We start from the raw sequence: 27,382 nt of genomic DNA on the forward strand, positions 1-27,382 counted from the left end.
ATTTTCAATCAAGCGGTATTTTCTTTCCTTTAGGAGCAGAATGTTCTGATCATCAGCGCACCAGAATGTAGTGCTTGGTTGGCAAGCATCACATATTGTGATGTGTTAGCTAAGAGTTCCATGTCCTTCAGACTCATATATTCCTCTGTAGTTGTACCTTGGTGATTCCACAAAACATGGCATCATAATCAGCATTCTACTGCCACAGAGTGGACAGAGAAACCATTTAGAATTTCCCTGAAAAAGAAAAAAAGCATACTTAGGCAGAGCTTTGTGGACAGGAAGGACATTAGAGCAAGTGAGGAATAAGCACTGCTTTTGTTAATTTACATAGGCAGAACAGAGACTGCTGGGAAAAGCCTGAAATTAAAGGCACAGAAAATGCCTGCTTCTGGAGAGAACACTAAGAAGCATTGAAAGTTTTTCCTCTGACCCTGGCCACTCTTAAGAGGAATCCTATGATAGTCAGCAGGACCCACCCTAAAAAGGAAGGGACAGCCATTTGGACCCTTTCCACCTTTCCTTGATCGAGCCTGATCGAGCCTGATTGAGCGGATAAGCACATAAGCACATGTACTTCTCATTTTGGGAAGGCATTGCTTAGCTTGTTACCAGCAGCTCAGTTATGTTATGATGTTAGAGGCTATGCAAGGAATGCTTTAGTCCTGCATTAGTCCTGCATTAGGCAGTTTTTATTGCTTCTTGCATTCAAGAGATAGATAATTAGCCAGAATCTGTGGCCCAGCTATTCACCTTGGCATTCCGATTTGCACAAAGGGAATCAGTATTGGAGAGAAAAGGCAAAATGTGTTTCTTATGTTGTTATGAACAGCTTTTTATTCTTTCTCTTTAGGCTCTAGCCAATGCAGAAATATATAAATAACTGCTGACTTCCTGTAAGACGTGTCCAATGCTGAGACAAAATAAAAGGGGACACTTACAAATGATAGTGCTATCGTTTGAGAAAGGGTAAGTTGACACTGAATTTCCTGTGAATTCACAGACCAAGCATGAAAAAGACCCCAGCATGATCTTCATTGCGGGCTTAGAGCTGGTATTACCTTTTCAGAGGTGAGGGTCTTTCACTGGCTCGTTGGTCTAGGGGTATGATTCTCGCTTAGGGTGCGAGAGGTCCCGGGTTCAAATCCCAGACGAGCCCTTTCATTGGTGCTCTTTTGAAGTATGCATTTCAAAGCCAATATCAATTTTCTCTTTGCAGTAGTGGATGTATATTTGCTAGAGTCTCATGCTTTTAACCTTGCCCTGCCTGAGCAAATAGGAAACATTTCTCTTTAAGCATTTTGCAAAAATGCTGAACTTGCAAGGCATATACAAGCGTTCAGATAGGGCTGTCGGGCAGGTTGCATGAAAGAAATCTAAAACCAGATGCCCTTGGAATAGCCTGTTTTGAGCAGTTTCATCACAGAAGAATCACCTGTAGGTATCTGTTTCTGTAGTGTAGTGGTTTTCACGTTCGCCTCACACGCGAAAGGTCCCCGGTTCGAAACCAGGCAGAAACACTAGTTATATTGTCTTGGCTGCAATGTTGAGAGTTGCCGTTTTGCATGATATTGTCCAGGCCCTGAAGATGGGTTCATGCAGTCTCGTTCCAAGAAAGTGAATTCTCTTACAAACAATAACATAATTGGCATGTGGATGTATCTGTTGATTCACAGACCTCACTTTCAAAAGAGCCCTGCATTCGGTTCAATGCTCAACCAGAACAAGCATTAACTTTGAGAATTGTTGGCACCAACAGGCCTCTTATTTTAGTGGAGTGTTTCTGGTTTTTAAGTGCTGAGGCTTGGGCTCAATTCCTAGATGATCCTTCTCAAGGTGATGATACAAATGCATCGTCACCTTTTCGTTTAATGTCAGAATTGTTTATTTCCATTTGGTGGTGTATGAATGCTTTCGACAGTATGGGGATTTTTTCTAGCCTTGCATGAATAAAAGCATATCACTCCTCTTTATGTATTTTTCTAATACATTTATATTTGCATCTCCTCTCCTAGCATGCATTTTTGACTATCTTACAGGCTGTATATAATAAGTATCAATTCAGGGGCGCTTCTTCTACTCAAATCACAACTGTTCTATCACGATATTGATAAGCAATCTGCATCTGCTTCTGTTGTGTATTGGTTATCATATTTACCTGACGTGTGAAAGTCCCATGTTGGACAGTGCACGTTAACAAAGAAACCAATGATTTTTATTAAAAGTTGTCTTGTGTTTTGGTTACCTTGCATCAGCCAAACCGTGCCTGAGATTACTTCATTTGCAGTCACTTGAAAAGTAGGGATTCTCAAATAAATGGCAAGAGGTTGAAACAAATCCAAAGAAATGCATGGCATATCTATGTGTAGGTGTATGCATGTATCCATATATAAAGATAGATAGATAGATAGATAGATAGATAGATAGATAGATAGATAGATAGATAGATAGATAGATAGATAGATAGATAGATAGATAGATAGATAGTTAGATAAATAGATAGATGGGTGGATGGATGGATGTATGGATGGATGGATGGATGGATGGATGGATGGATGGATGGATGGATGGATGAATGGATAGACGGACAGACAGACAGACAGACAGACAGACAGACAGACAGACAGACAGACAGACAGACAGACAGACAGACAGACAGATAGATAGATAGATAGATAGATAGATAGATAGATAGATAGATAGATAGATAGATAGATAGATAGATAGATAGATAGATAGATAGATAGATAGATAGATAGATAGATAGATAGATAGATAGATAGATAGATAGATAGATAGATAGATAGATAGATAGATAGATATAGGGAGAGAGAGAGCGTTAATATAAACAGAGACTTTATTTTCAATCAAGCGGTATTTTCTTTCCTTTAGGAGCAGAATGTTCTGATCATCAGCGCACCAGAATGTAGTGCTTGGTTGGCAAGCATCACATATTGTGATGTGTTAGCTAAGAGTTCCATGTCCTTCAGACTCATATATTCCTCTGTAGTTGTACCTTGGTGATTCCACAAAACATGGCATCATAATCAGCATTCTACTGCCACAGAGTGGACAGAGAAACCATTTAGAATTTCCCTGAAAAAGAAAAAAAGCATACTTAGGCAGAGCTTTGTGGACAGGAAGGACATTAGAGCAAGTGAGGAATAAGCACTGCTTTTGTTAATTTACATAGGCAGAACAGAGACTGCTGGGAAAAGCCTGAAATTAAAGGCACAGAAAATGCCTGCTTCTGGAGAGAACACTAAGAAGCATTGAAAGTTTTTCCTCTGACCCTGGCCACTCTTAAGAGGAATCCTATGATAGTCAGCAGGACCCACCCTAAAAAGGAAGGGACAGCCATTTGGACCCTTTCCACCTTTCCTATATCTCGCCTGATCGAGCCTGATTGAGCGCTGAATGAGCGGATAAGCACATAAGCACATAAGCACATGTACTTCTCATTTTGGGAAGGTATTGCTTAGCTTGTTTCCAGCAGCTCAGTTATGTTATGATGTTAGAGGCTATGCAAGGAATGCTTTAGTCCTGCATTAGGCAGTTTTTATTGCTTCTTGCATTCAAGAGATAGATAATTAGCCAGAATCTGTGGCCCAGCTATTCACCTTGGCATTCCGATTTGCACAAAGGGAATCAGTATTGGAGAGAAAAGGCAAAATGTGTTTCTTATGTTGTTATGAACAGCTTTTTATTCTTTCTCTTTAGGCTCTAGCCAATGCAGAAATATATAAATAACTGCTGACTTCCTGTAAGACGTGTCCAATGCTGAGACAAAATAAAAGGGGACACTTACAAATGATAGTGCTATCGTTTGAGAAAGGGTAAGTTGACACTGAATTTCCTGTGAATTCACAGACCAAGCATGAAAAAGACGCCAGCATGATCTTCATTGCGGGCTTAGAGCTGGTATTACCTTTTTAGAGGTGAGGGTCTTTCAACGGCTCGTTGGTCTAGGGGTATGATTCTCGCTTTGGGTGCGAGAGGTCCCGGGTTTAAATCCCGGACGAGCCCTTTCATTGGTGCTCTTTTGAAGTATGCATTTCAAAGCCAATATCAATTTTCTCTTTGCAGTAGTGGATGATTATTTGCTAGAGTCTCATGCTTTTAACCTTGCCCTGCCTGAGCAAATAGGAAACATTTCTCTTTAAGCATTTTGCAAAAATGCTGAACTTGCAAGGCATATACAAGCGTTCAGATAGGGCTGTCGGGCAGGTTGCATGAAAGAAATCTAAAACCAGATGCCCTTGGAATAGTCTGTTTTGAGCAGTTTCATCACAGAAGAATAACCTGTAGGTATCTGTTTCTGTAGTGTAGTGGTTATCACGTTCGCCTCACACGCGAAAGGTCCCCGGTTCGAAACCGGGCAGAAACACTAGTTATATTGTCTTGGCTGCAATGTTGAGAGTTGCCGTTTTGCATGAAATTGTCCAGGCCCTGAAGATGGGTTCATGCTAACCCTGGGCGTAGTTCGCGGAGCCGCACTCCGCGGAGCTACGCGAAGACGCAGTTGCACTCCGCGACCTTCGCGTAGCTCCGCGGACATGCGTAGTAGCTTGCTAGACCCGTTCGCGCGCCGTTTTTCGTCTTCGGGGGCGCGGTGCGCGTGTTCGGGGCGCTGCCTGCATGCTCGAGATAGCTAGCGCGCTAAGTTACTCAAGAGGTTTGTCCCGCCCGCTTGCGTTCCCTTATTTCCAAAGTGCGTGATCGCGTCAAATATCGCGCGAACTTACCCCCGGCGCACGCGATAATGTTATTCAGCGCGCGAGAACTACGCTACGCACCGGATCGCGGAGTAATCGACAGCTTCGCGTTCTCCGTAGAACGCGGAGTTGCCAAAACTCCGCAAGCTCCGCGAACGGAGCGTAGTTCTTCGCCCAGGGTTAGTTCATGCACTCTCGTTCCAAGAAAGTGAATTCTCTTAAAAACAATAACATAATTGGCATGTGGATGTATCTGTTGATTCACAGACCTCACTTTCAAAAGAGCCCTGCATTCGGTTCAATGCTCAACCAGAACAAGCATTAACTTTGAGAATTGTTGGCACCAACAGGCCTCCTATTTTAGTGGAGTGTTTCTGGTTTTAAGTGCTGAGGCTTGGGCTCAATTCCTAGATGATCCTTCTCAAGGTGATGATACAAATGCATCGTCACCTTTTCGTTTAATGTCAGAATTGTTTATTTCCATTTGGTGGTGTATGAATGCTTTCGACAGTATGGGGATTTTTTCTAGCCTTGCATGAATAAAAGCATATCACTCCTCTTTATGTATTTTTCTAATACATTTATATTTGCATCTCCTCTCCTAGCATGCATTTTTGACTATCTTACAGGCTGTATATAATAAGTATCAATTCAGGGGCGCATCTACTACTCAAATCACAACTGTTCTATCATGACAATGATAAGCAATCTGCATCTGCTTCTGTTGTGTATTGGTTATCATATTTACCTGACGTGTGAAAGTCCCATGTTTGACAGTGCACGTTAACAAAGAAACCAATGATTTTTATTAAAAGTTGTCTTGTGTTTTGGTTACCTTGCATCAGCCAAAACGTGCCAGAGATGACTTCATTTGCAGTCACTTGAAAAGTAGGGATTCTCAAATAAATGGCAAGAGGTTGAAACAAATCCAAAGAAATGCATGGCATATCTATGAGTAGGTGTATGCATGTAACCATATATAAAGATAGATAGATAGATAGATAGATAGATAGATAGATAGATAGATAGATAGATAGATAGATAGATAGATAGATAGATAGATAGATAGATAGATAGATAGATAGATAGATAGTTAGATAAATAGATAGATGGGTGGATGGATGGATGTATGGATGGATGGATGGATGGATGGATGGATGGATGGATGGATGGATGGATGGATGAATGGATAGACGGACAGACAGACAGACAGACAGACAGACAGACAGACAGACAGACAGACAGACAGACAGACAGACAGACAGACAGACAGACAGACAGACAGATAGATAGATAGATAGATAGATAGATAGATAGATAGATAGATAGATAGATAGATAGATAGATAGATAGATAGATAGATAGATAGATAGATAGATAGATAGATAGATAGATAGATAGATAGATAGATAGATAGATAGATAGATAGATAGATATAGGGAGAGAGAGAGCGTTAATATAAACAGAGACTTTATTTTCAATCAAGCGGTATTTTCTTTCCTTTAGGAGCAGAATGTTCTGATCATCAGCGCACCAGAATGTAGTGCTTGGTTGGCAAGCATCACATATTGTGATGTGTTAGCTAAGAGTTCCATGTCCTTCAGACTCATATATTCCTCTGTAGTTGTACCTTGGTGATTCCACAAAACATGGCATCATAATCAGCATTCTACTGCCACAGAGTGGACAGAGAAACCATTTAGAATTTCCCTGAAAAAGAAAAAAAGCATACTTAGGCAGAGCTTTGTGGACAGGAAGGACATTAGAGCAAGTGAGGAATAAGCACTGCTTTTGTTAATTTACATAGGCAGAACAGAGACTGCTGGGAAAAGCCTGAAATTAAAGGCACAGAAAATGCCTGCTTCTGGAGAGAACACTAAGAAGCATTGAAAGTTTTTCCTCTGACCCTGGCCACTCTTAAGAGGAATCCTATGATAGTCAGCAGGACCCACCCTAAAAAGGAAGGGACAGCCATTTGGACCCTTTCCACCTTTCCTATATCTCGCCTGATCGAGCCTGATTGAGCGCTGAATGAGCGGATAAGCACATAAGCACATAAGCACATGTACTTCTCATTTTGGGAAGGTATTGCTTAGCTTGTTTCCAGCAGCTCAGTTATGTTATGATGTTAGAGGCTATGCAAGGAATGCTTTAGTCCTGCATTAGGCAGTTTTTATTGCTTCTTGCATTCAAGAGATAGATAATTAGCCAGAATCTGTGGCCCAGCTATTCACCTTGGCATTCCGATTTGCACAAAGGGAATCAGTATTGGAGAGAAAAGGCAAAATGTGTTTCTTATGTTGTTATGAACAGCTTTTTATTCTTTCTCTTTAGGCTCTAGCCAATGCAGAAATATATAAATAACTGCTGACTTCCTGTAAGACGTGTCCAATGCTGAGACAAAATAAAAGGGGACACTTACAAATGATAGTGCTATCGTTTGAGAAAGGGTAAGTTGACACTGAATTTCCTGTGAATTCACAGACCAAGCATGAAAAAGACGCCAGCATGATCTTCATTGCGGGCTTAGAGCTGGTATTACCTTTTTAGAGGTGAGGGTCTTTCAACGGCTCGTTGGTCTAGGGGTATGATTCTCGCTTTGGGTGCGAGAGGTCCCGGGTTTAAATCCCGGACGAGCCCTTTCATTGGTGCTCTTTTGAAGTATGCATTTCAAAGCCAATATCAATTTTCTCTTTGCAGTAGTGGATGATTATTTGCTAGAGTCTCATGCTTTTAACCTTGCCCTGCCTGAGCAAATAGGAAACATTTCTCTTTAAGCATTTTGCAAAAATGCTGAACTTGCAAGGCATATACAAGCGTTCAGATAGGGCTGTCGGGCAGGTTGCATGAAAGAAATCTAAAACCAGATGCCCTTGGAATAGTCTGTTTTGAGCAGTTTCATCACAGAAGAATAACCTGTAGGTATCTGTTTCTGTAGTGTAGTGGTTATCACGTTCGCCTCACACGCGAAAGGTCCCCGGTTCGAAACCGGGCAGAAACACTAGTTATATTGTCTTGGCTGCAATGTTGAGAGTTGCCGTTTTGCATGAAATTGTCCAGGCCCTGAAGATGGGTTCATGCTAACCCTGGGCGTAGTTCGCGGAGCCGCACTCCGCGGAGCTACGCGAAGACGCAGTTGCACTCCGCGACCTTCGCGTAGCTCCGCGGACATGCGTAGTAGCTTGCTAGACCCGTTCGCGCGCCGTTTTTCGTCTTCGGGGGCGCGGTGCGCGTGTTCGGGGCGCTGCCTGCATGCTCGAGATAGCTAGCGCGCTAAGTTACTCAAGAGGTTTGTCCCGCCCGCTTGCGTTCCCTTATTTCCAAAGTGCGTGATCGCGTCAAATATCGCGCGAACTTACCCCCGGCGCACGCGATAATGTTATTCAGCGCGCGAGAACTACGCTACGCACCGGATCGCGGAGTAATCGACAGCTTCGCGTTCTCCGTAGAACGCGGAGTTGCCAAAACTCCGCAAGCTCCGCGAACGGAGCGTAGTTCTTCGCCCAGGGTTAGTTCATGCACTCTCGTTCCAAGAAAGTGAATTCTCTTAAAAACAATAACATAATTGGCATGTGGATGTATCTGTTGATTCACAGACCTCACTTTCAAAAGAGCCCTGCATTCGGTTCAATGCTCAACCAGAACAAGCATTAACTTTGAGAATTGTTGGCACCAACAGGCCTCCTATTTTAGTGGAGTGTTTCTGGTTTTAAGTGCTGAGGCTTGGGCTCAATTCCTAGATGATCCTTCTCAAGGTGATGATACAAATGCATCGTCACCTTTTCGTTTAATGTCAGAATTGTTTATTTCCATTTGGTGGTGTATGAATGCTTTCGACAGTATGGGGATTTTTTCTAGCCTTGCATGAATAAAAGCATATCACTCCTCTTTATGTATTTTTCTAATACATTTATATTTGCATCTCCTCTCCTAGCATGCATTTTTGACTATCTTACAGGCTGTATATAATAAGTATCAATTCAGGGGCGCATCTACTACTCAAATCACAACTGTTCTATCATGACAATGATAAGCAATCTGCATCTGCTTCTGTTGTGTATTGGTTATCATATTTACCTGACGTGTGAAAGTCCCATGTTTGACAGTGCACGTTAACAAAGAAACCAATGATTTTTATTAAAAGTTGTCTTGTGTTTTGGTTACCTTGCATCAGCCAAAACGTGCCAGAGATGACTTCATTTGCAGTCACTTGAAAAGTAGGGATTCTCAAATAAATGGCAAGAGGTTGAAACAAATCCAAAGAAATGCATGGCATATCTATGAGTAGGTGTATGCATGTAACCATATATAAAGATAGATAGATAGATAGATAGATAGATAGATAGATAGATAGATAGATAGATAGATAGATAGATAGATAGATAGATAGATAGATAGATAGATAGATAGATAGATATAGGGAGAAAGAGAGCGTTAATATAAACAGAGACTTTATTTTCAATCAAGCGGTATTTTCTTTCCTTTAGGAGCAGAATGTTCTGATCATCAGCGCACCAGAATGTAGTGCTTGGTTGGCAAGCATCACATATTGTGATGTGTTAGCTAAGAGTTCCATGTCCTTCAGACTCATATATTCCTCTGTAGTTGTACCTTGGTGATTCCACAAAACATGGCATCATAATCAGCATTCTACTGCCACAGAGTGGACAGAGAAACCATTTAGAATTTCCCTGAAAAAGAAAAAAAGCATACTTAGGCAGAGCTTTGTGGACAGGAAGGACATTAGAGCAAGTGAGGAATAAGCACTGCTTTTGTTAATTTACATAGGCAGAACAGAGACTGCTGGGAAAAGCCTGAAATTAAAGGCACAGAAAATGCCTGCTTCTGGAGAGAACACTAAGAAGCATTGAAAGTTTTTCCTCTGACCCTGGCCACTCTTAAGAGGAATCCTATGATAGTCAGCAGGACCCACCCTAAAAAGGAAGGGACAGCCATTTGGACCCTTTCCACCTTTCCTTGATCGAGCCTGATCGAGCCTGATTGAGCGCTGATTGAGCGGATAAGCACATAAGCACATGTACTTCTCATTTTGGGAAGGCATTGCTTAGCTTGTTACCAGCAGCTCAGTTATGTTATGATGTTAGAGGCTATGCAAGGAATGCTTTAGTCCTGCATTAGGCAGTTTTTATTGCTTCTTGCATTCAAGAGATAGATAATTAGCCAGAATCTGTGGCCCAGCTATTCACCTTGGCATTCCGATTTGCACAAAGGGAATCAGTATTGGAGAGAAAAGGCAAAATGTGTTTCTTATGTTGTTATGAACAGCTTTTTATTCTTTCTCTTTAGGCTCTAGCCAATGCAGAAATATATAAATAACGGCTGACTTCCTGTAAGACGTGTCCAATGCTGAGACAAAATAAAAGGGGACACTTACAAATGATAGTGCTATCGTTTGAGAAAGGGTAAGTTGACACTGAATTTCCTGTGAATTCACAGACCAAGCATGAAAAAGACCCCAGCATGATCTTCATTGCGGGCTTAGAGCTGGTATTACCTTTTCAGAGGTGAGGGTCTTTCAATGGCGCATTGGTCTAGGGGTATGATTCTCGCTTAGGGTGCGAGAGGTCCCGGGTTCAAATCCCGGACGAGCCCTTTCATTGGTGCTCTTTTGAAGTATGCATTTCAAAGCCAATATCAATTTTCTCTTTGCAGTAGTGGATGCATATTTGCTAGAGTCTCATGCTTTTAATCTTGCCCTGCCTGAGCAAATAGGAAACATTTCTCTTTAAGCATTTTGCAAAAATGCTGAACTTGCAAGGCATATACAAGCGTTCAGATAGGGCTGTCGGGCAGGTTGCATGAAAGAAATCTAAAACCAGATGCCCTTGGAATAGTCTGTTTTGAGCAGTTTCATCACAGAAGAATCACCTGTAGGTATCTGTTTCTGTAGTGTAGTGGTTATCACGTTCGCCTCACACGCGAAAGGTCCCCGGTTCAAAACTGGGCAGAAACACTAGTTATATTGTCTTTGCTGCAATGTTGAGAGTTGCCGTTTTGCATGAAATTGTCCAGGCCCTGAAGATGGGTTCATGCAGTCTCGTTCCAAGAAAGTGAATTCTCTTAAAAACAATAACATAATTGGCATGTGGATGTATCTGTTGATTCACAGACCTCACTTTCAAAAGAGCCCTGCATTCGGTTCAATGCTCAACCAGAACAAGCATTAACTTTGAGAATTGTTGGCACCAACAGGCCTCCTATTTTAGTGGAGTGTTTCTGGTTTTAAGTGCTGAGGCTTGGGCTCAATTCCTAGATGATCCTTCTCAAGGTGATGATACAAATGCATCGTCACCTTTTCGTTTAATGTCAGAATTGTTTATTTCCATTTGGTGGTGTATGAATGCTTTCGACAGTATGGGGATTTTTTCTAGCCTTGCATGAATAAAAGCATATCACTCCTCTTTATGTATTTTTCTAATACATTTATATTTGCATCTCCTCTCCTAGCATGCATTTTTGACTATCTTACAGGCTGTATATATTAAGTATCAATTCAGGGGCGCTTCTACTACTCAAATCACAACTGTTCTATCACGACATTGATAAGCAATCTGCATCTGCTTCTGTTGTGTATTGGTTATCATATTTACCTGACGTGTGAAAGTCCCATGTTTGACAGTGCACGTTAACAAAGAAACCAATGATTTTTATTAAAAGTTGTCTTGTGTTTTGGTTACCTTGCATCAGCCAAAACGTGCCAGAGATGACTTCATTTGCAGTCACTTGAAAAGTAGGGATTCTCATATAAATGGCAAGAGGTTGAAACAAATCCAAAGAAATGCATGGCATATCTATGAGTAGGTGTATGCATGTATCCATATATAAAGATAGATAGATAGATAGATAGATAGATAGATAGATAGATAGATAGATAGATAGATAGATAGATAGATAGATAGATAGATAGATAGATAGATAGATGGATGGATGGATGGATGGATGGATGGATGGATGGATGGATGGATGGATGGATGGATGGATGGATGGATGGATGGATGGATGGATGGATGGATAGACTGACAGACAGACAGACAGACAGACAGACAGACAGACAGACATATAGATAGATAGATAGATAGATAGATAGATAGATAGATAGATAGATAGATAGATAGATAGATAGATAGATAGATAGATAGATAGATAGATAGATAGATAGATAGATAGATAGATAGATAGATAGATAGATAGATAGATAGATAGATAGATAGATAGATAGATAGATAGATAGATAGATAGATAGATAGATAGATAGATAGATATAGGGAGAGAGAGAGCGTTAATATAAAGAGACTTTATTTTCAATCAAGCGGTATTTTCTTTCCTTTAGGAGCAGAATGTTCTGATCATCAGCGCACCAGAATGTAGTGCTTGGTTGGCAAGCATCACATATTGTGATGTGTTAGCTAAGAGTTCCATGTCCTTCAGACTCATATATTCCTCTGTAGTTGTACCTTGGTGATTCCACAAAACATGGCATCATAATCAGCATTCTACTGCCACAGAGTGGACAGAGAAACCATTTAGAATTTCCCTGAAAAAGAAAAAAAGCATACTTAGGCAGAGCTTTGTGGACAGGAAGGACATTAGAGCAAGTGAGGAATAAGCACTGCTTTTGTTAATTTACATAGGCAGAACAGAGACTGCTGGGAAAAGCCTGAAATTAAAGGCACAGAAAATGCCTGCTTCTGGAGAGAACACTAAGAAGCATTGAAAGTTTTTCCTCTGACCCTGGCCACTCTTAAGAGGAATCCTATGATAGTCAGCAGGACCCACCCTAAAAAGGAAGGGACAGCCATTTGGACCCTTTCCACCTTTCCTATATCTCGCCTGATCGAGCCTGATCGAGCGCTGATTGAGCGGATAAGCACATAAGCACATGTACTTCTCATTTTGGGAAGGCATTGCTTAGCTTGTTACCAGCAGCTCAGTTATGTTATGATGTTAGAGGCTATGCAAGGAATGCTTTAGTCCTGCATTAGGCAGTTTTTATTGCTTCTTGCATTCAAGAGATAGATAATTAGCCAGAATCTGTGGCCCAGCTATTCACCTTGGCATTCCGATTTGCACAAAGGGAATCAGTATTGGAGAGAAAAGGCAAAATGTGTTTCTTATGTTGTTATGAACAGCTTTTTATTCTTTCTCTTTAGGCTCTAGCCAATGCAGAAATATATAAATAACTGCTGACTTCCTGTAAGACGTGTCCAATGCTGAGACAAAATAAAAGGGGACACTTACAAATGATAGTGCTATCGTTTGAGAAAGGGTAAGTTGACACTGAATTTCCTGTGAATTCACAGACCAAGCATGAAAAAGACCCCAGCATGATCTTCATTGCGGGCTTAGAGCTGGTATTACCTTTTCAGAGGTGAGGGTCTTTCAATGGCTCGTTGGTCTAGGGGTATGATTCTCGCTTAGGGTGCGAGAGGTCCCGGGTTCAAATCCCAGACGAGCCCTTTCATTGGTGCTCTTTTGAAGTATGCATTTCAAAGCCAAAATCAATTTTCTCTTTGCAGTAGTGGATGTATATTTGCTAGAGTATCATGCTTTTAACCTTGCCCTGCCTGAGCAAATAGGAAACATTTCTCTTTAAGCATTTTGCAAAAATGCTGAACTTGCAAGGCATATACAAGCGTTCAGATAGGGCTGTCGGGCAGGTTGCATGAAAGAAATCTAAAACCAGATGCCCTTGGAATAGCCTGTTTTGAGCAGTTTCATCACAGAAGAATCACCTGTAGGTATCTGTTTCTGTAGTGTAGTGGTTTTCACGTTCGCCTCACACGCGAAAGGTCCCCGGTTCGAAACCAGGCAGAAACACTAGTTATATTGTCTTGGCAGCAATGTTGAGAGTTGCCGTTTTGCATGATATTGTCCAGGCCCTGAAGATGGGTTCATGCAGTCTCGTTCCAAGAAAGTGAATTCTCTTACAAACAATAACATAATTGGCATGTGGATGTATCTGTTGATTCACAGACCTCACTTTCAAAAGAGCCCTGCATTCGGTTCAATGCTCAACCAGAACAAGCATTAACTTTGAGAATTGTTGGCACCAACAGGCCTCTTATTTTAGTGGAGTGTTTCTGGTTTTTAAGTGCTGAGGCTTGGGCTCAATTCCTAGATGATCCTTCTCAAGGTGATGATACAAATGCATCGTCACCTTTTCGTTTAATGTCAGAATTGTTTATTTCCATTTGGTGGTGTATGAAAGCTTTCGACAGTATGGGGATTTTTTCTAGCCTTGCATGAATAAAAGCATATCACTCCTCTTTATGTATTTTTCTAATACATTTATATTTGCATCTCCTCTCCTAGCATGCATTTTTGACTATCTTACAGGCTGTATATAATAAGTATCAATTCAGGGGCGCTTCTTCTACTCAAATCACAACTGTTCTATCACGATATTGATAAGCAATCTGCATCTGCTTCTGTTGTGTATTGGTTATCATATGTACCTGACGTGTGAAAGTCCCATGTTGGACAGTGCACGTTAACAAAGAAACCAATGATTTTTATTAAAAGTTGTCTTGTGTTTTGGTTACCTTGCATCAGCCAAACCGTGCCTGAGATTACTTCATTTGCAGTCACTTGAAAAGTAGGGATTCTCAAATAAATGGCAAGAGGTTGAAACAAATCCAAAGAAATGCATGGCATATCTATGTGTAGGTGTATGCATGTATCCATATATAAAGATAGATAGATAGATAGATAGATAGATAGATAGATAGATAGATAGATAGATAGATAGATAGATAGATAGATAGATAGATAGATAGATAGATAGATAGATAGATAGTTAGATAAATAGATAGATGGGTGGATGGATGGATGTATGGATGGATGGATGGATGGATGGATGGATGGATGGATGGATGAATGGATAGACGGACAGATAGACAGACAGACAGACAGACAGACAGACAGACAGACAGACAGACAGACAGACAGATAGATAGATAGATAGATAGATAGATAGATAGATAGATAGATAGATAGATAGATAGATAGATAGATAGATAGATAGATAGATAGATAGATAGATAGATAGATAGATAGATAGATAGATAGATAGATAGATAGATAGATAGATAGATAGATAGATAGATAGATAGATATAGGGAGAGAGAGAGCGTTAATATAAACAGAGACTTTATTTTCAATCAAGCGGTATTTTCTTTCCTTTAGGAGCAGAATGTTCTGATCATCAGCGCACCAGAATGTAGTGCTTGGTTGGCAAGCATCACATATTGTGATGTGTTAGCTAAGAGTTCCATGTCCTTCAGACTCATATATTCCTCTGTAGTTGTACCTTGGTGATTCCACAAAACATGGCATCATAATCAGCATTCTACTGCCACAGAGTGGACAGAGAAACCATTTAGAATTTCCCTGAAAAAGAAAAAAAGCATACTTAGGCAGAGCTTTGTGGACAGGAAGGACATTAGAGCAAGTGAGGAATAAGCACTGCTTTTGTTAATTTACATAGGCAGAACAGAGACTGCTGGGAAAAGCCTGAAATTAAAGGCACAGAAAATGCCTGCTTCTGGAGAGAACACTAAGAAGCATTGAAAGTTTTTCCTCTGACCCTGGCCACTCTTAAGAGGAATCCTATGATAGTCAGCAGGACCCACCCTAAAAAGGAAGGGACAGCCATTTGGACCCTTTCCACCTTTCCTATATCTCGCCTGATCGAGCCTGATCGAGCGCTGATTGAGCGGATAAGCACATAAGCACATGTACTTCTCATTTTGGGAAGGTATTGCTTAGCTTGTTACCAGCAGCTCAGTTATGTTATGATGTTAGAGGCTATGCAAGGAATGCTTTAGTCCTGCATTAGGCAGTTTTTATTGCTTCTTGCATTCAAGAGATAGATAATTAGCCAGAATCTGTGGCCCAGCTATTCACCTTGGCATTCCGATTTGCACAAAGGGAATCAGTATTGGAGAGAAAAGGCAAAATGTGTTTCTTATGTTGTTATGAACAGCTTTTTATTCTTTCTCTTTAGGCTCTAGCCAATGCAGAAATATATAAATAACTGCTGACTTCCTGTAAGACGTGTCCAATGCTGAGACAAAATAAAAGGGGACACTTACAAATGATAGTGCTATCGTTTGAGAAAGGGTAAGTTGACACTGAATTTCCTGTGAATTCACAGACCAAGCATGAAAAAGACGCCAGCATGATCTTCATTGCGGGCTTAGAGCTGGTATTACCTTTTTAGAGGTGAGGGTCTTTCAACGGCTCGTTGGTCTAGGGGTATGATTCTCGCTTTGGGTGCGAGAGGTCCCGGGTTCAAATCCCGGACGAGCTCTTTCATTGGTGCTCTTTTGAAGTATGCATTTCAAAGCCAATATCAATTGTCTCTTTGCAGTAGTGGATGATTATTTGCTAGAGTCTCATGCTTTTAACCTTGCCCTGCCTGAGCAAATAGGAAACATTTCTCTTTAAGCATTTTGCAAAAATGCTGAACTTGCAAGGCATATACAAGCGTTCAGATAGGGCTGTCGGGCAGGTTGCATGAAAGAAATCTAAAACCAGATGCCTTTGGAATAGTCTGTTTTGAGCAGTTTCATCACAGAAGAATCACCTGTAGGTATCTGTTTCTGTAGTGTAGTGGTTATCACGTTCGCCTCACACGCGAAAGGTCCCCGGTTCGAAACCGGGCAGAAACACTAGTTATATTGTCTTGGCTGCAATGTTGAGAGTTGCCGTTTTGCATGAAATTGTCCAGGCCCTGAAGATGGGTTCATGCACTCTCGTTCCAAGAAAGTGAATTCTCTTAAAAACAATAACATAATTGGCATGTGGATGTATCTGTTGATTCACAGACCTCACTTTCAAAAGAGCCCTGCATTCGGTTTAATGCTCAACCAGAACAAGCATTAACTTTGAGAATTGTTGGCACCAACAGGCCTCCTATTTTAGTGGAGTGTTTCTGGTTTTAAGTGCTGAGGCTTGGGCTCAATTCCTAGATGATCCTTCTCAAGGTGATGATACAAATGCATCGTCACCTTTTCGTTTAATGTCAGAATTGTTTATTTCCATTTGGTGGTGTATGAATGCTTTCGACAGTATGGGGATTTTTTCTAGCCTTGCATGAATAAAAGCATATCACTCCTCTTTATGTATTTTTCTAATACATTTATATTTGCATCTCCTCTCCTAGCATGCATTTTTGACTATCTTACAGGCTGTATATAATAAGTATCAATTCAGGGGCGCATCTACTACTCAAATCACAACTGTTCTATCATGACAATGATAAGCAATCTGCATCTGCTTCTGTTGTGTATTGGTTATCATATTTACCTGACGTGTGAAAGTCCCATGTTTGACAGTGCACGTTAACAAAGAAACCAATGATTTTTATTAAAAGTTGTCTTGTTTTTTGGTTACCTTGCATCAGCCAAAACGTGCCAGAGATGACTTCATTTGCAGTCACTTGAAAAGTAGGGATTCTCAAATAAATGGCAAGAGGTTGAAACAAATCCAAAGAAATGCATGGCATATCTATGAGTAGGTGTATGCGTGTAACCATATATAAAGATAGATAGATAGATAGATAGATAGATAGATAGATAGATAGATAGATAGATAGATAGATAGATATAGGGAGAGAGAGAGCGTTAATATAAACAGAGACTTTATTTTCAATCAAGCGGTATTTTCTTTCCTTTAGGAGCAGAATGTTCTGATCATCAGCGCACCAGAATGTAGTGCTTGGTTGGCAAGCATCACATATTGTGATGTGTTAGCTAAGAGTTCCATGTCCTTCAGACTCATATATTCCTCTGTAGTTGTACCTTGGTGATTCCACAAAACATGGCATCATAATCAGCATTCTACTGCCACAGAGTGGACAGAGAAACCATTTAGAATTTCCCTGAAAAAGAAAAAAAGCATACTTAGGCAGAGCTTTGTGGACAGGAAGGACATTAGAGCAAGTGAGGAATAAGCACTGCTTTTGTTAATTTACATAGGCAGAACAGAGACTGCTGGGAAAAGCCTGAAATTAAAGGCACAGAAAATGCCTGCTTCTGGAGAGAACACTAAGAAGCATTGAAAGTTTTTCCTCTGACCCTGGCCACTCTTAAGAGGAATCCTATGATAGTCAGCAGGACCCACCCTAAAAAGGAAGGGACAGCCATTTGGACCCTTTCCACCTTTCCTTGATCGAGCCTGATCGAGCCTGATTGAGCGCTGATTGAGCGGATAAGCACATAAGCACATGTACTTCTCATTTTGGGAAGGCATTGCTTAGCTTGTTACCAGCAGCTCAGTTATGTTATGATGTTAGAGGCTATGCAAGGAATGCTTTAGTCCTGCATTAGGCAGTTTTTATTGCTTCTTGCATTCAAGAGATAGATAATTAGCCAGAATCTGTGGCCCAGCTATTCACCTTGGCATTCCGATTTGCACAAAGGGAATCAGTATTGGAGAGAAAAGGCAAAATGTGTTTCTTATGTTGTTATGAACAGCTTTTTATTCTTTCTCTTTAGGCTCTAGCCAATGCAGAAATATATAAATAACTGCTGACTTCCTGTAAGACGTGTCCAATGCTGAGACAAAATAAAAGGGGACACTTACAAATGATAGTGCTATCGTTTGAGAAAGGGTAAGTTGACACTGAATTTCCTGTGAATTCACAGACCAAGCATGAAAAAGACCCCAGCATGATCTTCATTGCGGGCTTAGAGCTGGTATTACCTTTTCAGAGGTGAGGGTCTTTCAATGGCTCGTTGGTCTAGGGGTATGATTCTCGCTTAGGGTGCGAGAGGTCCCGGGTTCAAATCCCAGACGAGCCCTTTCATTGGTGCTCTTTTGAAGTATGCATTTCAAAGCCAATATCAATTTTCTCTTTGCAGTAGTGGATGCATATTTGCTAGAGTCTCATGCTTTTAACCTTGCCCTGCCTGAGCAAATAGGAAACATTTCTCTTTAAGCATTTTGCAAAAATGCTGAACTTGCAAGGCATATACAAGCGTTCAGATAGGGCTGTCGGGCAGGTTGCATGAAAGAAATCTAAAACCAGATGCCCTTGGAATAGCCTGTTTTGAGCAGTTTCATCACAGAAGAATCACCTGTAGGTATCTGTTTCTGTAGTGTAGTGGTTTTCACGTTCGCCTCACACGCGAAAGGTCCCCGGTTCGAAACCAGGCAGAAACACTAGTTATATTGTCTTGGCTGCAATGTTGAGAGTTGCCGTTTTGCATGATATTGTCCAGGCCCTGAAGATGGGTTCATGCAGTCTCGTTCCAAGAAAGTGAATTCTCTTACAAACAATAACATAATTGGCATGTGGATGTATCTGTTGATTCACAGACCTCACTTTCAAAAGAGCCCTGCATTCGGTTCAATGCTCAACCAGAACAAGCATTAACTTTGAGAATTGTTGGCACCAACAGGCCTCTTATTTTAGTGGAGTGTTTCTGGTTTTTAAGTGCTGAGGCTTGGGCTCAATTCCTAGATGATCCTTCTCAAGGTGATGATACAAATGCATTGTCACCTTTTCGTTTAATGTCAGAATTGTTTATTTCCATTTGGTGGTGTATGAATGCTTTCGACAGTATGGGGATTTTTTCTAGCCTTGCATGAATAAAAGCATATCACTCCTCTTTATGTATTTTTCTAATACATTTATATTTGCATCTCCTCTCCTAGCATGCATTTTTGACTATCTTACAGGCTGTATATAATAAGTATCAATTCAGGGGCGCTTCTTCTTCTCAAATCACAACTGTTCTATCACGATATTGATAAGCAATCTGCATCTGCTTCTGTTGTGTATTGGTTATCATATTTACCTGACGTGTGAAAGTCCCATGTTGGACAGTGCACGTTAACAAAGAAACCAATGATTTTTATTAAAAGTTGTCTTGTGTTTTGGTTACCTTGCATCAGCCAAACCGTGCCAGAGATTACTTCATTTGCAGTCACTTGAAAAGTAGGGATTCTCAAATAAATGGCAAGAGGTTGAAACAAATCCAAAGAAATGCATGGCATATCTATGTGTAGGTGTATGCATGTATCCATATATAGATAGATAGATAGATAGATAGATAGATAGATAGATAGATAGATAGATAGATAGATAGATAGATAGATAGATAGATAGATAGATAGATAGATAGATAGATAGATAGATAGATAGATAGATAGATAGATAGATAGATAGATAGATAGATGGGTGGATGGATGGATGGATGGATGGATGGATGGATGGATGGATGAATGGATGAGACAGACAGACAGACAGACAGACAGACAGACAGACAGACAGATAGATAGATAGATAGATAGATAGATAGATAGATAGATAGATAGATAGATAGATAGATAGATAGATAGATAGATAGATAGATAGATAGATAGATAGATAGATAGATAGATAGATAGATATAGGGAGAGAGAGAGCGTTAATATAAACAGAGACGTTATTTTCAATCAAGCGGTATTTTCTTTCCTTTAGGAGCAGAATGTTCTGATCATCAGCGCACCAGAATGTAGTGCTTGGTTGGCAAGCATCATATATTGTGATGTGTTAGCTAAGAGTTCCATGTCCTTCAGACTCATATATTCCTCTGTAGTTGTACCTTGGTGATTCCACAAAACATGGCATCATAATCAGCATTCTACTGCCACAGAGTGGACAGAGAAACCATTTAGAATTTCCCTGAAAAAGAAAAAAAGCATACTTAGGCAGAGCTTTGTGGACAGGAAGGACATTAGAGCAAGTGAGGAATAAGCACTGCTTTTGGTAATTTACATAGGCAGAACAGAGACTGCTGGGAAAAGCCTGAAATTAAAGGCACAGAAAATGCCTGCTTCTGGAGAGAACACTAAGAAGCATTGAAAGTTTTTCCTCTGACCCTGGCCACTCTTAAGAGGAATCCTATGATAGTCAGCAGGACCCACCCTAAAAAGGAAGGGACAGCCATTTGGACCCTTTCCACCTTTCCTATATCTCGCCTGATCGAGCCTCATTGAGCGCTGATTGAGCGGATAAGCACATAAGCACATGTACTTCTCATTTTGGGAAGGCATTGCTTAGCTTGTTACCAGCAGCTCAGTTATGTTATGATGTTAGAGGCTATGCAAGGAATGCTTTAGTCCTGCATTAGGCAGTTTTTATTGCTTCTTGCATTCAAGAGATAGATAATTAGCCAGAATCTGTGGCCCAGCTATTCACCTTGGCATTCCGATTTGCACAAAGGGAATCAGTATTGGAGAGAAAAGGCAAAATGTGTTTCTTATGTTGTTATGAACAGCTTTTTATTCTTTCTCTTTAGGCTCTAGCCAATGCAGAAATATATAAATAACGGCTGACTTCCTGTAAGACGTGTCCAATGCTGAGACAAAATAAAAGGGGACACTTACAAATGATAGTGCTATCGTTTGAGAAAGGGTAAGTTGACACTGAATTTCCTGTGAATTCACAGACCAAGCATGAAAAAGACCCCAGCATGATCTTCATTGCGGGCTTAGAGCTGGTGTTACCTTTTCAGAGGTGAGGGTCTTTCAACGGCTCGTTGGTCTAGAGGTATGATTCTCGCTTAGGGTGCGAGAGGTACCGGGTTCAAATCCCGGACGAGCCCTTTCATTGGTGCTCTTTTGAAGTATGCATTTCAAAGCCAATATCAATTTTCTCTTTGCAGTAGTGGATGCATATTTGCTAGAGTCTCATGCTTTTAATCTTGCCCTGCCTGAGCAAATAGGAAACATTTCTCTTTAAGCATTTTGCAAAAATGCTGAACTTGCAAGGCATATACAAGCGTTCAGATAGGGCTGTCGGGCAGGTTGCGTGAAAGAAATCTAAAACCAGATGCCCTTGGAATAGTCTGTTTCGAGCAGTTTCATCACAGAAGAATCACCTGTAGGTATCTGTTTCTGTAGTGTAGTGGTTATCACGTTCGCCTCACACGCGAAAGGTCCCCGGTTCGAAACCGGGCAGAAACACTAGTTATATTGTCTTTGCTGCAATGTTGAGAGTTGCCGTTTTGCATGAAATTGTCCAGGCCCTGAAGATGGGTTCATGCAGTCTCGTTCCAAGAAAGTGAATTCTCTTAAAAACAATAACATAATTGGCATGTGGATGTATCTGTTGATTCACAGACCTCACTTTCAAAAGAGCCCTGCATTCGGTTCAATGCTCAACCAGAACAAGCATTAACTTTGAGAATTGTTGGCACCAACAGGCCTCCTATTTTAGTGGAGTGTTTCTGGTTTTAAGTGCTGAGGCTTGGGCTCAATTCCTAGATGATCCTTCTCAAGGTGATGATACAAATGCATCGTCACCTTTTCGTTTAATGTCAGAATTGTTTATTTCCATTTGGTGGTGTATGAATGCTTTCGACAGTATGGGGATTTTTTCTAGCCTTGCATGAATAAAAGCATATCACTCCTCTTTATGTATTTTTCTAATACATTTATATTTGCATTTCCTCTCCTAGCATGCATTTTTGACTATCTTACAGGCTGTATATATTAAGTATCAATTCAGGGGCGCTTCTACTACTCAAATCACAACTGTTCTATCACGACATTGATAAGCAATCTGCATCTGCTTCTGTTGTGTATTGGTTATCATATTTACCTGACGTGTGAAAGTCCCATGTTTGACAGTGCACGTTAACAAAGAAACCAATGATTTTTATTAAAAGTTGTCTTGTGTTTTGGTTACCTTGCATCAGCCAAAACGTGCCAGAGATGACTTCATTTGCAGTCACTTGAAAAGTAGGGATTCTCATATAAATGGCAAGAGGTTGAAACAAATCCAAAGAAATGCATGGCATATCTATGAGTAGGTGTATGCATGTATCCATATATAAAGATAGATAGATAGATAGATAGATAGATAGATAGATAGATAGACAGATAGATAGATAGATAGATAGATAGATAGATAGATAGATAGATAGATAGATAGATAGATAGATAGATAGATAGATAGATAGATAGATAGATAGATAGATAGATAGATAGATAGATAGATAGATAGATAGATAGATAGATAGATAGATAGATAGATAGATAGATATATAGATAGATAGATATAGGGAGAGAGAGCGTTAATATAAACAGAGACTTTATTTTCAATCAAGCGGTATTTTCTTTCCTTTAGGAGCAGAATGTTCTGATCATCAGCGCACCAGAATGTAGTGCTTGGTTGGCAAGCATCACATATTGTGATGTGTTAGCTAAGAGTTCCATGTCCTTCAGACTCATATATTCCTCTGTAGTTGTACCTTGGTGATTCCACAAAACATGGCATCATAATCAGCATTCTACTGCCACAGAGTGGACAGAGAAACCATTTAGAATTTCCCTGAAAAAGAAAAAAAGCATACTTAGGCAGAGCTTTGTGGACAGGAAGGACATTAGAGCAAGTGAGGAATAAGCACTGCTTTTGTTAATTTACATAGGCAGAACAGAGACTGCTGGGAAAAGCCTGAAATTAAAGGCACAGAAAATGCCTGCTTCTGGAGAGAACACTAAGAAGCATTGAAAGTTTTTCCTCTGACCCTGGCCACTCTTAAGAGGAATCCTATGATAGTCAGCAGGACCCACCCTAAAAAGGAAGGGACAGCCATTTGGACCCTTTCCACCTTTCCCTGATCGAGCCTGATCGAGCGCTGATTGAGCGGATAAGCACATAAGCACATAAGCACATGTACTTCTCATTTTGGGAAGGCATTGCTTAGCTTGTTACCAGCAGCTCAGTTATGTTATGATGTTAGAGGCTATGCAAGGAATGCTTTAGTCCTGCATTAGGCAGTTTTTATTGCTTCTTGCATTCAAGAGATAGATAATTAGCCAGAATCTGTGGCCCAGCTATTCACCTTGGCATTCCGATTTGCACAAAGGGAATAAGTATTGGAGAGAAAAGGCAAAATGTGTTTCTTATGTTGTTATGAACAGCTTTTTATTCTTTCTCTTTAGGCTCTAGCCAATGCAGAAATATATAAATAACTGCTGACTTCCTGTAAGACGTGTCCAATGCTGAGACAAAATAAAAGGGGACACTTACAAATGATAGTGCTATCGTTTGAGAAAGGGTAAGTTGACACTGAATTTCCTGTGAATTCTGAGACCCAGCATGAAAAAGACCCCAGCATGATCTTCATTGCGGGCTTAGAGCTGGTATTACCTTTTCAGAGGTGAGGGTCTTTCAATGGCTCGTTGGTCTAGGGGTATGATTCTCGCTTAGGGTGCGAGAGGTCCTGGGTTCAAATCCCAGACGAGCCCTTTCATTGGTGCTCTTTTGAAGTATGCATTTCAAAGCCAATATCAATTTTCTCTTTGCAGTAGTGGATGCATATTTGCTAGAGTCTCATGCTTTTAACCTTGCCCTGCCTGAGCAAATAGGAAACATTTCTCTTTAAGCATTTAGCAAAAATGCTGAACTTGCAAGGCATATACAAGCGTTCAGATAGGGCTGTCGGGCAGGTTGCATGAAAGAAATCTAAAACCAGATGCCCTTGGAATAGCCTGTTTTGAGCAGTTTCATCACAGAAGAATCACATGTAGGTATCTGTTTCTGTAGTGTAGTGGTTTTCAGGTTCGCCTCACACGCGAAAGGTCCCCAGTTCGAAACCAGGCAGAAACACTAGTTATATTGTCTTGGCTGCAATGTTGAGAGTTGCCGCTTTGCATGATATTGTCCAGGCCCTGAAGATGGGTTCATGCAGTCTCGTTCCAAGAAAGTGAATTCTCTTACAAACAATAACATAATTGGCATGTGGATGTATCTGTTGATTCACAGACCTCACTTTCAAAAGAGCCCTGCATTCGGTTCAATGCTCAACCAGAACAAGCATTAACTTTGAGAATTGTTGGCACCAACAGGCCTCTTATTTTAGTGGAGTGTTTCTGGTTTTTAAGTGCTGAGGCTTGGGCTCAATTCCTAGATGATCCTTCTCAAGGTGATGATACAAATGCATCGTCACCTTTTCGTTTAATGTCAGAATTGTTTATTTCCATTTGGTGGTGTATGAATGCTTTCGACAGTATGGGGATTTTTTCTAGCCTTGCATGAATAAAAGCATATCACTCCTCTTTATGTATTTTTCTAATACATTTATATTTGCATCTCCTCTCCTAGCATGCATTTTTGACTATCTTACAGGCTGTATATAATAAGTATCAATTCAGGGGCGCATCTACTACTCAAATCACAACTGTTCTATCATGACAATGATAAGCAATCTGCATCTGCTTCTGTTGTGTATTGGTTATCATATTTACCTGACGTGTGAAAGTCCCATGTTTGACAGTGCACGTTAACAAAGAAACCAATGATTTTTATTAAAAGTTGTCTTGTGTTTTGGTTACCTTGCATCAGCCAAAACGTGCCAGAGATGACTTCATTTGCAGTCACTTGAAAAGTAGGGATTCTCAAATAAATGGCAAGAGGTTGAAACAAATCCAAAGAAATGCATGGCATATCTATGAGTAGGTGTATGCATGTAACCATATATAAAGATAGATAGATAGATAGATAGATAGATAGATAGATAGATAGATAGATAGATAGATAGATAGATAGATAGATAGATAGATAGATAGATAGATAGATAGATAGATAGATAGATAGATAGATAGATAGATAGATAGATAGATAGATAGATAGATATAGGGAGAGAGAGAGCGTTAATATAAACAGAGACTTTATTTTCAATCAAGCGGTATTTTCTTTCCTTTAGGAGCAGAATGTTCTGATCATCAGCGCACCAGAATGTAGTGCTTGGTTGGCAAGCATCACATATTGTGATGTGTTAGCTAAGAGTTCCATGTCCTTCAGACTCATATATTCCTCTGTAGTTGTACCTTGGTGATTCCACAAAACATGGCATCATAATCAGCATTCTACTGCCACAGAGTGGACAGAGAAACCATTTAGAATTTCCCTGAAAAAGAAAAAAAGCATACTTAGGCAGAGCTTTGTGGACAGGAAGGACATTAGAGCAAGTGAGGAATAAGCACTGCTTTTGTTAATTTACATAGGCAGAACAGAGACTGCTGGGAAAAGCCTGAAATTAAAGGCACAGAAAATGCCTGCTTCTGGAGAGAACACTAAGAAGCATTGAAAGTTTTTCCTCTGACCCTGGCCACTCCTAAGAGGAATCCTATGATAGTCAGCAGGACCCACCCTAAAAAGGAAGGGACAGCCATTTGGACCCTTTCCACCTTTCCTTGATCGAGCCTGATTGAGCGCTGATTGAGCGGATAAGCACATAAGCACATGTACTTCTCATTTTGGGAAGGCATTGCTTAGCTTGTTACCAGCAGCTCAGTTATGTTATGATGTTAGAGGCTATGCAAGGAATGCTTTAGTCCTGCATTAGGCAGTTTTTATTGCTTCTTGCATTCAAGAGATAGATAATTAGCCAGAATCTGTGGCCCAGCTATTCACCTTGGCATTCCGATTTGCACAAAGGGAATCAGTATTGGAGAGAAAAGGCAAAATGTGTTTCTTATGTTGTTATGAACAGCTTTTTATTCTTTCTCTTTAGGCTCTAGCCAATGCAGAAATATATAAATAACTGCTGACTTCCTGTAAGACGTGTCCAATGCTGAGACAAAATAAAAGGGGACACTTACAAATGATAGTGCTATCGTTTGAGAAAGGGTAAGTTGACACTGAATTTCCTGTGAATTCACAGACCAAGCATGAAAAAGACCCCAGCATGATCTTCATTGCGGGCTTAGAGCTGGTATTACCTTTTCAGAGGTGAGGGTCTTTCAACGGCTCGTTGGTCTAGGGGTATGATTCTCGCTTTGGGTGCGAGAGGTCCCGGGTTCAAATCCCGGACGAGCCCTTTCATTGGTGCTCTTTTGAAGTATGCATTTCAAAGCCAATATCAATTTTCTCTTTGCAGTAGTGGATGAATATTTGCTAGAGTCTCATGCTTTTAACCTTGCCCTGCCTGAGCAAATAGGAAACATTTCTCTTTAAGCATTTTCCAAAAATGCTGTACTTGCAAGGCATATACAAGCGTTCAGATAGGGCTGTCGGGCAGGTTGCATGAAAGAAATCTAAAACCAGATGCCCTTGGAATAGCCTGTTTTGAGCAGTTTCATCACAGAAGAATCACCTGTAGGTATCTGTTTCTGTAGTGTAGTGGTTTTCACGTTCGCCTCACACGCGAAAGGTACCCGGTTCAAAACCAGGCAGAAACACTAGTTATATTGTCTTGGCTGCAATGTTGAGAGTTGCCGTTTTGCATGATATTGTCCAGGCCCTGAAGATGGGTTCATGCAGTCTCGTTCCAAGAAAGTGAATTCTCTTACAAACAATAACATAATTGGCATGTGGATGTATCTGTTGATTCACAGACCTCACTTTCAAAAGAGCCCTGCATTCGGTTCAATGCTCAACCAGAACAAGCATTAACTTTGAGAATTGTTGGCACCAACAGGCCTCTTATTTTAGTGGAGTGTTTCTGGTTTTTAAGTGCTGAGGCTTGGGCTCAATTCCTAGATGATCCTTCTCAAGGTGATGATACAAATGCATTGTCACCTTTTCGTTTAATGTCAGAATTGTTTATTTCCATTTGGTGGTGTATGAATGCTTTCGACAGTATGGGGATTTTTTCTAGCCTTGCATGAATAAAAGCATATCACTCCTCTTTATGTATTTTTCTAAT

At 40.5% G+C, this 27,382-nt stretch overlaps 18 non-coding genes across 18 annotated transcripts; all 18 read left to right on the forward strand.

Annotated features, from left to right (window-relative positions):
* Nucleotides 1–1,087: 1,087 nt before the first annotated feature.
* Nucleotides 1,088–1,159, forward strand: TRNAP-AGG (transfer RNA proline (anticodon AGG)). The gene has a single exon. It is a non-coding gene; the product is annotated as a tRNA-Pro (tRNA).
* Nucleotides 1,160–1,447: 288 nt separating this feature from the next.
* Nucleotides 1,448–1,520, forward strand: TRNAV-CAC (transfer RNA valine (anticodon CAC)). The gene has a single exon. It is a non-coding gene; the product is annotated as a tRNA-Val (tRNA).
* Nucleotides 1,521–3,954: 2,434 nt separating this feature from the next.
* On the forward strand, nt 3,955–4,026 carry TRNAP-UGG (transfer RNA proline (anticodon UGG)). Its single transcript has one exon. It is a non-coding gene; the product is annotated as a tRNA-Pro (tRNA).
* Nucleotides 4,027–4,314: 288 nt separating this feature from the next.
* Nucleotides 4,315–4,387, forward strand: TRNAV-CAC (transfer RNA valine (anticodon CAC)). Its single transcript has one exon. It is a non-coding gene; the product is annotated as a tRNA-Val (tRNA).
* A 2,896-nt stretch (nt 4,388–7,283) lies between these two features.
* Nucleotides 7,284–7,355, forward strand: TRNAP-UGG (transfer RNA proline (anticodon UGG)). Its single transcript has one exon. It is a non-coding gene; the product is annotated as a tRNA-Pro (tRNA).
* Nucleotides 7,356–7,643: 288 nt separating this feature from the next.
* Nucleotides 7,644–7,716, forward strand: TRNAV-CAC (transfer RNA valine (anticodon CAC)). Its single transcript has one exon. It is a non-coding gene; the product is annotated as a tRNA-Val (tRNA).
* Nucleotides 7,717–10,616: 2,900 nt separating this feature from the next.
* On the forward strand, nt 10,617–10,689 carry TRNAV-CAC (transfer RNA valine (anticodon CAC)). The gene has a single exon. It is a non-coding gene; the product is annotated as a tRNA-Val (tRNA).
* A 2,431-nt stretch (nt 10,690–13,120) lies between these two features.
* TRNAP-AGG (transfer RNA proline (anticodon AGG)) lies at nt 13,121–13,192 on the forward strand. The gene has a single exon. It is a non-coding gene; the product is annotated as a tRNA-Pro (tRNA).
* Nucleotides 13,193–13,480: 288 nt separating this feature from the next.
* On the forward strand, nt 13,481–13,553 carry TRNAV-CAC (transfer RNA valine (anticodon CAC)). Its single transcript has one exon. It is a non-coding gene; the product is annotated as a tRNA-Val (tRNA).
* A 2,422-nt stretch (nt 13,554–15,975) lies between these two features.
* On the forward strand, nt 15,976–16,047 carry TRNAP-UGG (transfer RNA proline (anticodon UGG)). Its single transcript has one exon. It is a non-coding gene; the product is annotated as a tRNA-Pro (tRNA).
* Nucleotides 16,048–16,335: 288 nt separating this feature from the next.
* Nucleotides 16,336–16,408, forward strand: TRNAV-CAC (transfer RNA valine (anticodon CAC)). The gene has a single exon. It is a non-coding gene; the product is annotated as a tRNA-Val (tRNA).
* A 2,061-nt stretch (nt 16,409–18,469) lies between these two features.
* TRNAP-AGG (transfer RNA proline (anticodon AGG)) lies at nt 18,470–18,541 on the forward strand. The gene has a single exon. It is a non-coding gene; the product is annotated as a tRNA-Pro (tRNA).
* A 288-nt stretch (nt 18,542–18,829) lies between these two features.
* Nucleotides 18,830–18,902, forward strand: TRNAV-CAC (transfer RNA valine (anticodon CAC)). The gene has a single exon. It is a non-coding gene; the product is annotated as a tRNA-Val (tRNA).
* A 2,357-nt stretch (nt 18,903–21,259) lies between these two features.
* TRNAP-AGG (transfer RNA proline (anticodon AGG)) lies at nt 21,260–21,331 on the forward strand. Its single transcript has one exon. It is a non-coding gene; the product is annotated as a tRNA-Pro (tRNA).
* Nucleotides 21,332–21,619: 288 nt separating this feature from the next.
* Nucleotides 21,620–21,692, forward strand: TRNAV-CAC (transfer RNA valine (anticodon CAC)). Its single transcript has one exon. It is a non-coding gene; the product is annotated as a tRNA-Val (tRNA).
* A 2,217-nt stretch (nt 21,693–23,909) lies between these two features.
* On the forward strand, nt 23,910–23,981 carry TRNAP-AGG (transfer RNA proline (anticodon AGG)). The gene has a single exon. It is a non-coding gene; the product is annotated as a tRNA-Pro (tRNA).
* Nucleotides 23,982–26,482: 2,501 nt separating this feature from the next.
* TRNAP-UGG (transfer RNA proline (anticodon UGG)) lies at nt 26,483–26,554 on the forward strand. The gene has a single exon. It is a non-coding gene; the product is annotated as a tRNA-Pro (tRNA).
* Nucleotides 26,555–26,842: 288 nt separating this feature from the next.
* On the forward strand, nt 26,843–26,915 carry TRNAV-CAC (transfer RNA valine (anticodon CAC)). The gene has a single exon. It is a non-coding gene; the product is annotated as a tRNA-Val (tRNA).
* Nucleotides 26,916–27,382: the final 467 nt, after the last annotated feature.

The sequence above is a fragment of the Lissotriton helveticus genome, chromosome 8, assembly GCF_964261635.1.
Source record: "Lissotriton helveticus chromosome 8, aLisHel1.1, whole genome shotgun sequence".
NCBI lineage: Eukaryota > Metazoa > Chordata > Amphibia > Caudata > Salamandridae > Lissotriton > Lissotriton helveticus.